This window comes from Nothoprocta perdicaria, unplaced genomic scaffold (genome assembly GCF_003342845.1).
Source record: "Nothoprocta perdicaria isolate Ctin4 unplaced genomic scaffold, notPer1 scaffold_158, whole genome shotgun sequence".
NCBI lineage: Eukaryota > Metazoa > Chordata > Aves > Tinamiformes > Tinamidae > Nothoprocta > Nothoprocta perdicaria.
The window spans coordinates 1,616,658-1,627,688 of record NW_020454738.1 but is presented as its reverse complement, the minus strand read 5'-3'; the positions used below and the strand labels follow the sequence as shown (position 1 = coordinate 1,627,688).

At 37.9% G+C, this 11,031-nt stretch overlaps 1 long non-coding RNA gene across 1 annotated transcript in view; it reads right to left on the bottom strand.

The window, feature by feature from the left end:
- Positions 1 to 1,278: 1,278 nt before the first annotated feature.
- LOC112943987 overlaps positions 1,279 to 11,031 on the bottom strand; it is a 12,358-nt gene continuing 2,605 nt past the window's right edge. Inside the window, exons 2-4 of the long non-coding RNA XR_003248694.1 lie at positions 2,483 to 2,629; positions 1,947 to 2,071; positions 1,279 to 1,390 (exon numbers count right to left, since the gene is read on the bottom strand). This is a non-coding gene — a long non-coding RNA (uncharacterized LOC112943987). The remainder of the gene's footprint in view (positions 1,391 to 1,946; positions 2,072 to 2,482; positions 2,630 to 11,031) is intronic.

Below are 11,031 nucleotides of genomic sequence, written 5' to 3'. Positions count from 1 at the left end.
AGGTTATTCTAGATCCAGAGTGACACTCGCTTTGCATCCCTGAATTATTAGTTTCAATGCAGTCACTCTGATGGTGGGAAAACTTTCAGAAGCAAACATGTGCAAAGCCTAAGGATTTCTCAATTAGAATATTTATTCAAATGGATGCCATAACACTATTCCTGAAGTGCCCCTTCCAACTGGTTTCCTCTTGGTTACCTATGTAAGAAAATTACATGAAACTTTCATGCCTTTGCAGGCAGAGTAAGGGACATGTAGGACAAGGAAACAAAAGTACTACTGTAGAAGTAGGACCAAGAAAGGTGAGGGCACCTCCTTATGGCCCAGGTGGGAGGCATGATCTGAGCTCTGCCTGAAAGGACGTGACAGCTAATGAGCAGCCAGGGTAGTACTCCACTCTACAAAGCAGAGGTGGATGTTTTCCTTGGAGCTCTATCCACAGATAACAGTTAAGCAATGTGGTTTTGATTGGACTGTCTCCCTTTGATTTAACCAAAATTCTTTTAGTAAGGTCAGAATCAAATTTGAAGAGGGATTTCAGGACATCTTATTTTTTAGACATCTCAGCAAGATATAATTATTGAGCTGAGAATGGAGGCAGAAGTTTGAAATAGACAAATGTTGTATGCAGGTTTCCTTTAAAACAGGCTAGAAGTGATGGAGACTAGCTCTTGTAATGTAAAACTGATTCATGAAGTCTGAAGCAGATCAAACTAACCATGGAAGACACACAGCTGTTGAGACAGTTCCTTATTATAACTAATGAGTGCATTTGAGAAACGTGTCTGAGTGCAAGAAGCTAAAACCAGCAGCTAGGTTATTTTGTGGATGTTATTTTAGATGACCAAGAAGTAAATATTCAGTGTACTGAATGTAGCTTAATTCTAATTAAATCTACATCTTAAAAGAAATAGTGTTACACTATATCAATTACTAAGTATTGTCTGATGAGGCTTTCTGGGTCCACATATCAGTTTGAGGTCGTTATCAGCAGTAGGACATTCCAAGTAACTAGACTCCATAATTCATGAGGCAAAAGATACTGAAGAAATTTCATTACATATTAACTAGATTTTTTTTACTACCACTGAATACCCATTCTAATGTCCAAGATAATCTTTCAGGTTCAAGTGAGAGTGACTAACATGAACACATCATGGACTGACCAGGGCTCAACACACTCATCTGGGAGTTGAGGGGCTTATATTGAGGCTTCTGCTCTGCTGGATCTCCCACAGTGCACATGGTGTCTTGAGTATCAAACTATTGGATAAACTGGTAGTGGTGTTGTGGAGGAAGGAGGATTTTCCCCAGCCTCCCAGTGTAGAATGGTCATTTGGAGCTTCAGGGGACAGAAGAGAGTCCTCTGGGCCATACTTCAGCAGGAACACTAATCCATTAAAGATAGAATTGGAAGTTGAATACAAATTTCAGGACTTGACCTCATGTGCATGTGATTACTTCACATATATTCTCTACATCAGATAAAAAATAGTTAGATGTACAAGATTATAGCAATGAATAAATAACTTGAAAGAGTCAGTACTCCAGAGAACAGTTTATACCTATTACTGAGCCTGTCTGAAACCTCCTGTTCTCTAACCATTATTACTTAAGTAAATGAAGATGAAGATTGTAAGTAGCAGCCTTTTGAGGTGTATTTGCTAAAATGTGGTGTTTCTAAAAAAAAGCCACTTAACTACTTGGTCTTATAAGAAATGCCATTTAAATACAATATGCAATAGTGGTTGTACAGTGCCATGTAATTGCAGTACAGTAATTTTAATTTGAAACATACCAGGCTAAAAATTCACATGATGTGTATTTGGACAGAATCTAGTTTTCTAATTTTTTGGCTGTAGCTGCATCACTTTAAATTTTTATTCATTCTGAACATTATCTTTTCCATCTTTCGATCTATTCAAAAGCCCAAACAATTTACTTACTGAGAATTCATTCATAACTGTCGAGAATATTTAGGTCAATTGAGAACCCCTTCACATTTCCTAATATACTTTCCATGCCTTTACTCATTGTAGTTCAGCATTTCTAGTTATATCCAGAGACAAACCTGCAAGGAGACCAGAGCAGTCAGAAAGACTTGATCTTTAGCATTCTTTTAAAATATTTAAGACAAAGAACATGGCTGCAGCTTCCTTGCATTGCATTTAAAATAGCACCATAATATCAACACTCTTATTATTGGTCAATACATCAGTTTATTCTTGCCTGATATAATTTACAAGAATACTTAGGTCAAGAGGACTAGAGATTTGCTTTTTTTTTTTTTTTTTTTTTATTTATAAGTCAGTTTTAGTAGAATTTAGCTTTTAGTAGAAATTAGTAGAATTTGAAGTATACTATTTGTTTACTTTCCTAATGAAACAGAGCTTATGACAGTGCACCTTTGCCTATGTGATGCATTCCTGTTTCTCAGAAAGTCTGAAACTTGCTGATAGTTTTCAGCAAAATTTCATTTTACCTGAAAATCAAGATTTCCGCCTTCTACTGCCATTTCATTCTTGCATTTGACATACATTCTCTTATTCATTTCCTCTCCTCCATTCAATCATTCCTGACATTTCATGTTTCCCAGACTAGGCAATATCTTCGAAATTATCGCCAAGTTCTGAAAGGACAAAAATATAAAAGATGGTTTAATTGCAAAGATGACATCAAATAAATCAAAACATGACACCACGATTTAAGAAACAGTGTTCTTAAAAGCCCCAAACTCAATGGTTGTAACTATAAATACCTGTGGACTCTGTGCTAAGAACTTTTTTCTGTCATGCTGTCCCGACTGTGACTCTGCCTAACTAACTTGGCTGTGCTGAGAACAATTTTGGTGGGATTCTCAGAGTGATAGTTGAATTGCCCTCTGCAGGTGCCCATCTTTCTAGGGAACTTAGTACCTCTCTAGGCAACTTAGATGCCAGACTTAACCTTAGCATGTTGCCCTTAGTGACTGTGATGCTATGATGAAGCACAGGAAGAAGCCTTCTGGGGACAAAGCAGGCATGGGAGTGATGTCATTTGGGGATGCGTAGGAGGGAGAATTTAATTTTGCAGAATCATTTCTTGGTTCTATTTTTGTCAGAGACTACAATGGGGCTTAGGAAACAGATCCAGGAGAAGAAAGAGAGGCTTAAGAATATCTATTAAAAAATCAAAGGAAAGGAAAAGCCTCTTCTTGTTGCTTGTGAACTTCCCTCTGAGGTCAAAAGTGATAGATACACTGAAGAAAAAAATCTCTCTTTTTTTTTTTTTTCTATTGGTCTTGATTACTTAGTCTCTTCTTAAGGAACAAGGGACAAGAGAAAGGCTTGCTATGAAATCTGGCTCTCTTTCCATACAACAGGCAGACTACTGACCTTCATGTGGTCTTTTTATAGCAGAGCCATTAAGTTATAGATAAAATTTAGAAATTTGCAGGATATTTTTAGTATCCAGGATTGGAGCAATCTCCAGTATAAAGGATGGATTCATATACTATAAACTTGAAATCTCTTCTGTGTGTCTGCCCATTTTTGTCACATGTGGAGGAAAAGTATTGCATCCAATCAGCAATTTTCATTGAGCTCACAAATTCTCTAGATTGCATTTTTGAAAACATGTCTGTTTTTACAGTTTTATTCATCTAAATGCAGATGCCAAATGAATTTTGAGCCCTTGGGATTTAACTACAAAAATGTCCTAATTGAAAACATACGTAAATTGTGATGTATTGTGTTTATGTTAGAGAAAAGAATATTAGTATGAAGTTGCTTGGCCCAGTCAGATTTTGAATGATGATTTATACAAATAATGAATGCAGGTAGAAATACATTTATCGAACAGTTTGTGATCATGCCACAGGCTGACATTTTGCTTCAGAAAGCATTCATTGAATTACTTGGCATAGCAACAAAATGGCTAAAAATCAAATTACTTACGGATTCAAAAAAAAAAAAAAAAAACTCTACTCTTCTTACCTGTGCAGTTTACTGTGAGTCATTCACTCAGTTCTACTCCTAAGAAGAATTTTATGAGACAGTGATAGACAACAACACAATTTATGTGGTAGGAACAGGAATTAAATAAGGTGGAATGACAACTAGAAGCATACCTACTGGAGAATCCCTACTAACTGAGAGTCTAARTTTTGAAGTACTGATAATTGCTCATCCATTGCTTCCTAAATGTGTCCTTTTAAAAATGGATGTTTTGCAAAAAAAAACTATCACTTTGTATTAGCATTAATGTCATCATTCTTCTTCAAAATTCAACTGTTTACATGCTTTTGATGGCTGGAATTTCACCAGTCTCCTGAAATTCAGATTTCCTGTGAGATTTTCACATGGTTTCTCACAAACATTGCTTGCAAATTGGTACCCTCAGCATGTGACATAATCAGGGCCCAATTCCCCATTTGGTTTAGTTTTATACCTATTTCAGACAAATATATTATGAATTACTTCTACGGAAAGTAGGTAAGTCCTGTTCCCCAGAGGGCCTTCTGTCCCACTGGCATTTGTGCACAGAGAGCCATAGACTAATGAGCAGGCTGACTGCAGAAAAGCTTATGTTTGTGGAAATTGGTAAGATTTTCATTTAGCATTTCATAGAACTAGAGATTTGATTCAAGCCAATTTACCCAAATCGTAAATATTTCTGTATTTCCCCAAAAAATGAAATTTCTCTGGCGGAGTTTTCCTGAGGGTAGGTCCTAGAGGGACTCTACTCAAAACAGATGTCTGTTTTCTGAAAGAGGGAAATACCTGCAAGGCAAGATTTGCTCAATCTGTTCGTGGTAATTGTGTTCATGGAGGAGCTGGTCCCAAGAAATATGAGCTCATTGCTCCCAACTTCATGGGCTCAGCACTGAGTCATCTAAGTCTCATCTGACCACTTACCCTCTCAGTCACCACAATGACATATTTTGTCTGTGTAGCATGTTCTTAYATGCAATGTGTTGTTTTGAACTCTCCCCTTTAGCAGCAAGGCTGTATTAGCTACTTGGCTATCAGATCCTGAAGTGAGACAAAGTGCTTGCTTTATGATTCATGGGAGAGTAAACGAAGGCCATCATAAGGCCTGCTTTACTCCAGGGCTTAACTTGTCTGGTTTACCTAATAAAACTAAAAACACTATCTCCTTCTCTCCGTTAGGAGGAGAATTAAAATCATTATGTTCAGTATTTCTTAGCTTGAAAAAAACACCCAGTACAGCATTTGCAGATTCTAAGACCATTTCTCCATGTTATAGTATTAACCTTTTGGCTTTGGAGGAGCTGGAATGAGAAGCAGAATGACTCATGCCTTGTGAACACAAAAGAAACCAARGGATTAACTCAAGTCTGATCATACTTTTCCATTACATGTAAAAATATACCAAGGAACAAAGGAAAAAACAAAAGTACCTTTTAACCACAAGGATGTGCCCAAGGAGACTCAGTCTGGTGGTAGAACTGGCAGTTAAAACCTTTCTCCAACAAATTCTTACCCTGTCACTGCTTTATGTTCCTAAGATGAATGTTAGCCACTTTGAGCACTTGGCTTCATGTTTTGCAGTCTTTAATCTTAAATTAGTTTCAAATTATATTCAGAAATCCATACCATAGTTTGGATTATATTCAGAAATCCATACTTTTGCTCATGTTCTGAGACTTGTTATTATTAGTCAAATAAGAGCATAGTGGCGTATTCCTAGGCAGATATAGATAGGCTTTGTAGAGGCAAAACTGTACAATAGTGACAATACAGTAGTGACAAAATCTCCTCACATCTATGGTGGGTCTATCTATATCTGTACTAGGAACAGTGGCTACTCTAATTTCAGCAGCTACATTTTCTGTTACATGCCACTGTCCCAGGTGGGAGATTCCAGTGTCCTGGAGCAAACATTCCCAGACGCTTTGGAGATAGAGGGCTCACATCTTTTCTTTGGTGTTTTTTCTTGCTTGCATTGATGTGTAGAGCCTTTCTGTCCTCACTGCTTTGCAAGAAGGATGGCAAAACACTGAAATATGCTAAGTACCCAACTCAAGTTTTTGAGAACAGATTAGGTATTTATCTGTTTGGCATGGTGTAGATACAGGTTCATATATTGCAGCAAATGTGGAGTAGCTCAAATGAGTGTTACAAAAGTGACTTTTACCTGCTGGAAATGAAGGCACAGGCAAACATCTCTGATGGCCGAATCTCAAAAAACTATACCTTTTCCTATTCATGGTGTCTTTTGTCCATAAATATGTGTGATATTTGCTTTAATTGTATTTAGAACAGTAATTTATCCTAATATTAATGCGTGTGTAGTAGATATTGAAAAAAATATGTTTTACAAATGCAAAGTAGATTTGGATAATGAAGAATGTGCCACAAGGGCAAATTGCCTGAGACAAAAAAATATATATTTTTTTAAATTAATAAAGAAAATAAAATATTAATTGTTGTTTTCAAATTCTAGTTTTCTTGTGAGCCAGATGTCCCAAGTATTGCCTTACATTTTCATTAATCTGTTTTTCTAGAGCTGCTAGACCCTTGTCTTAGGCAAAAATCTGCCTTTTAATTGTCCTGTGGTATTTATTTTTAACAAAACTGTATTTCAGTTGTCCAAATAACTGTCATTCCTCTTTTGTATTGTATTCTCTTGGGTTTTATCAGTAATAATAAAACTTAGTAACAACAATAACAGTAATAAGCATTATTCTTGAAAAGACTGAACAAAATCTTTTAAAGAATGTCATAAGATAGATCATTGAGACTTACATCTTTCTTAGACTTAAGTCATGTAAGTTAATTCTTTCAGAATAGTTTTATTCTACAAAAACCTCTACGAATGTGTTTATCTCTGTGCATAGTGAGAAGGCACTTACAGCTTCATTAATAAAGTGAATTTGATTTGAGAAGATTTCCTTTGTTATTTACATGTTTTATCTGTCAAGAAAATATGAGTATGATCTAATACGCACTTCACACAGAAAACCTTCTGGGTAGCAGATCTCTTCCCCATAAATATTTACCTGATAAATTTACCTTAGGATTCTTGTAGACTTTTCTGTGGTCTRTTAATCAAACTTCCTAGTAAGAAATGCTGGGGATTACTTTCCAATCCAATTAAAATGTACATTCATACAAAGGAAAATTACTGAACTTCTTGAGGAAAACGCTTTGAGTACTTCTAAATAATTTTTTATCTTTCCGACTTCTTTGTGGTGGAAGGATACATTATTTTTATAGCCCTGCTTTTACTGTTATTGTCTCCATTTTACAGAGGGGAAGCTTTGATGCAGGAGTCACATATTAATGAAAATAAGATCAGTTTCATAGAATCATAGAATCATTATGGCTGGAGAAGACCTTCATGATCATTGAGTTCACCAGCCATAAGCCCTTCAACACCATGACTGCTAAATCATCTCCCTAAGTGCCTCATCTACTCTTTCCTCATCTTCTGTGCCTTCATCTCTGTTTCTTGAATACTGTCAGGGACAGTGAATCCACCACTTCCCTGGGCAGCCTATTCCAATGCTCCAACACTCCTTCTTCCTAAGAAGGAAATTCTTCCTAAGGTCTAACCTGAACCTCCCTTGGTGCAACTTGAGGCCATTTTCTCTTATCTTACAAGCAGTTCTTCTGGAGAAGAGATTGATCCCCATCCTCCTTTCAAGTAGCTGTAAAGAGCAATAAGGTCTCCCAAGAGCCTCCTCTTCTCCAGACTCAAAAAACGTAGCTTCCTCAGCCACTCCTCATAAGACCAGCCTGTGCTACAGCACAGACCTTGTAATGTTTGCAGCAGTATATTTCTTCAGGTAAGTACCCTTACTATTTAACAGATAAAGAGAAAAGTGTATTTTTTTATTGCTCATTTAACTTAGTGCAAATATTTCAGCTCAATAACCCACATGCAGTTGTCAGTCTAAATAGTTTCTTGCTAAATAGAAGCTCTTGTAGTCATATCAGAAGTTAATGGTTCTTCAAATGTGAAAATAAAGATAACAGTGGGTTTCTCTCTGTGACTATGACAGCAGCATTTGTTCACTATAGAAAAGATTTTATCAGTTAATTAATATGAGCTATTAATCTCATATGAATACTTATGGTGTAAGTCTATATCTGAAACCACACAGAAAAGAGAAAGATAAATCGTGTACAAAACAGCACATACAAAGCATTCAGGCTGCACTATAATTCTGCATGCAGATGGGGTGAGAAAATTCTGAGCATACACACCTTCATGGTAGGTGTGCTCTGTTGTATAGGTATACTCTCATGACAGGCTTTAACAATGGAAACAAACAGAAAAAGGAAGTTATAAATATTAAATTGACAGATAGACAAGGATAGGACCTCTGTGAGTTTGTGGCAGTTGTGGTGGAGGAATTTTATAGGCTGCAAGTAGAGTTTGTTTCCTTCTCCTGAAATAATTTTGGATTTGCTATGGGAAGCTGTGGACATTCCACTACACTTCACTGTGGGCCTAAATCTCATTGCATGAATGAGAGCACCAGCACTTCCCCAGTAGACCAGACCAAAGGCTCAGCAGCCCCCAATGTGCCACCAGCAGTGGAAAAGGAGATGCCATTAGGGATGGTAGCAAGCTCAACCACTTTGTGTGGACCATTATGTTTATTTCCCCAACAGTCAAAACTATTGCATGAGGGATGTCAGAGGATACCTCCCTGCCTTGTCTTTCTGTATCCATTTACAGACCTCTAGTCCACAAATTTACTAAAGCTGTTCCTTGGCATACTCTCACTGTCCCCTTCCACAGCATCTAACGGCAGCAAGCTGCCCTATGCCCTATGTCCCCTACCTCTTGTACTGAGAGATTTAGTGAATTCAAAGCTCAGTTTATCTGCCACTATCAAGATTTTCTAAATATCAGGCACATCTCATTAATCTCTTCCTCTCCAAACTGAGCCCTCCAGCCTTTTAGATCTCTCTGCATGAAGCAGCTGCCTCACAGACCTGATTTTTGTACTTGCTTTTTTTGCACTTAGTCTCTAACTCCACTCCCTGCTCCTTGAGACGTGCAGACCAGAATTATACACAGCACTCAAGATGTGAGCCTGGTTTTATATACTCATGGAATTATGTCTTTTGAACTATTCTTAGTTCCTTCCCTGAAGATGTTCAATGTTTTGTTACCCTTTTGGCAGTCACTGTTCAGATAGTCAGTCATCTTGGATTCTGTCTGTAAGGGGACTTGGGGATTTTAGTATGTACTTCCTTCCTCAAGTAATTGACAAAGATACTTAATGAAGCCAATCGCATCACTAGTCCCTGGAAGACTCGCTGCTGATTTATGTCTGTTCTGAAAATACTTTGCTTTTATTTTTAAAGCGGTTTTCAATTTGGAAACAGGCATTCTCAATACATCATTTTTCTAGGAGTACCAAAAAATTTTTTAAAAAAAAGTTTATAAAGAATGAATAATAACACCACCACCAGTTATGTTAGATAGCTTGTAATGATAGTGATAAAAAGCTAGTGGCATTGAAGAGCATTGAGGTCTACCACGGTGATGATGAAGTACTACACAGTTGACATTAAAGTTGTTCAATTTAAGTATACCAGTATTTAGGAACATCACAGCATACATGGCATATAAGTTCTCAGAATACATCTGAGCACCAATTATGAAATGCTATAACAGTCATTTTATTTTTGGTTTATGTTTTTTTGATTTGCTGTTATCACTAACTTTCCTGTGGAACATAAAACATAAATGATAGTTAACCCTAGATAGCCAAAAAACACCACCAAACACATGTAGAAGTGGTAGACAGAAATCTGTGGTAGGTCCGAAACTGAACAAGGGTGACTGCAGATAAGGAAGAGCCATAAAAGTAAGCCCATTACTATACTGATGTGATTAACCGTGGTTTATTTTTAGAATAGAGAACATGTATTGTTCTGATAACAAAAACAACCAAGCAAACAATCAAAAAACCCTGTATCTGGTTGAACTTTCTGTTATATTTGCATGGATCATAAATAATTGATTTCACTCTAACAGTTTAGGCCATATTTTATTCAACTGTTATCAGATATCCTGATCAGTAAGGAACAAATAGTTCTTCTCTTCTGTGTCGTAACAAACCAAGGGTTTGTTAGATCGTCTTTGAGAAAACAAAAATTTTCCTGAGGCTAGTGTCTATCACTTGTCTGCTGCTCCTTTCTGGGAGACTTAAGGCAGTAGGGCAAAATTCTCAGTATTCACCGTAGGAGAAATTCTCTCCTTTTATTCTGAACTTGATGGTACCAGTCTCTACACTGAAACTTGGAGCTTAGCTGAATTCCTGGAGATTACATAATTTCACAGAATCACAGAATGTTCAAGGTTGGAAGGGACCTCTAGAGATCATCTAGTCCAACCTTTCTGCTCAAGTAGGCACACCTAGAGCATGTGGCACAGGGCAGCATCTAGGCGAGTTTTGAAGACCTCCAGAGAAGGAGACTCTACAACCTCCCTGGGCAGCCTGTGCCAGGGCTCTGGCACCCTCACAGTAAAGAAGTTCCTCCTCATCTGGAGACGGAACTTCCTGTRCTCCAGCTTATGGCCATTACCCCTCGTCCTATCGCTGGCCACCAATGAAAATCYTTCCTCCCTGCATTCTCCCTTCCTGAACTTATACACATTAATCAGATCCCCTCTGAGGCTTCTCTTCTCCAGAGAAAACAGGCCCAGCTCACTCAGCCTCTCTTCATACGAGAGATGTTCCATTCCCTTAATCATCTTGGTTGCTCTTCTCTGGACCCTCTTGAGAAGGTCTACATCCCTCTTATACTGGGGAGCCCAGAACTACACACAGTACTCCAGATGCGGCCTCACCAGAGCTGAGTAGAAGGGCAGAATCACCTCCCTTGACCTGCTGGCAACACTCCTCCTGATGCAGGCCAGGATCCCATTGGCCTTCTTGGCCACGAGGGCACACTGCTGACTCATGGTTAACTTAGTGTCAACCAGGACTCCCAGGTCCCTCTCTGTGGAGCTGCTTTCCAGCAGGTCGACCCCTAATCTGTCCTGATGCCTGGGGTTATTCCT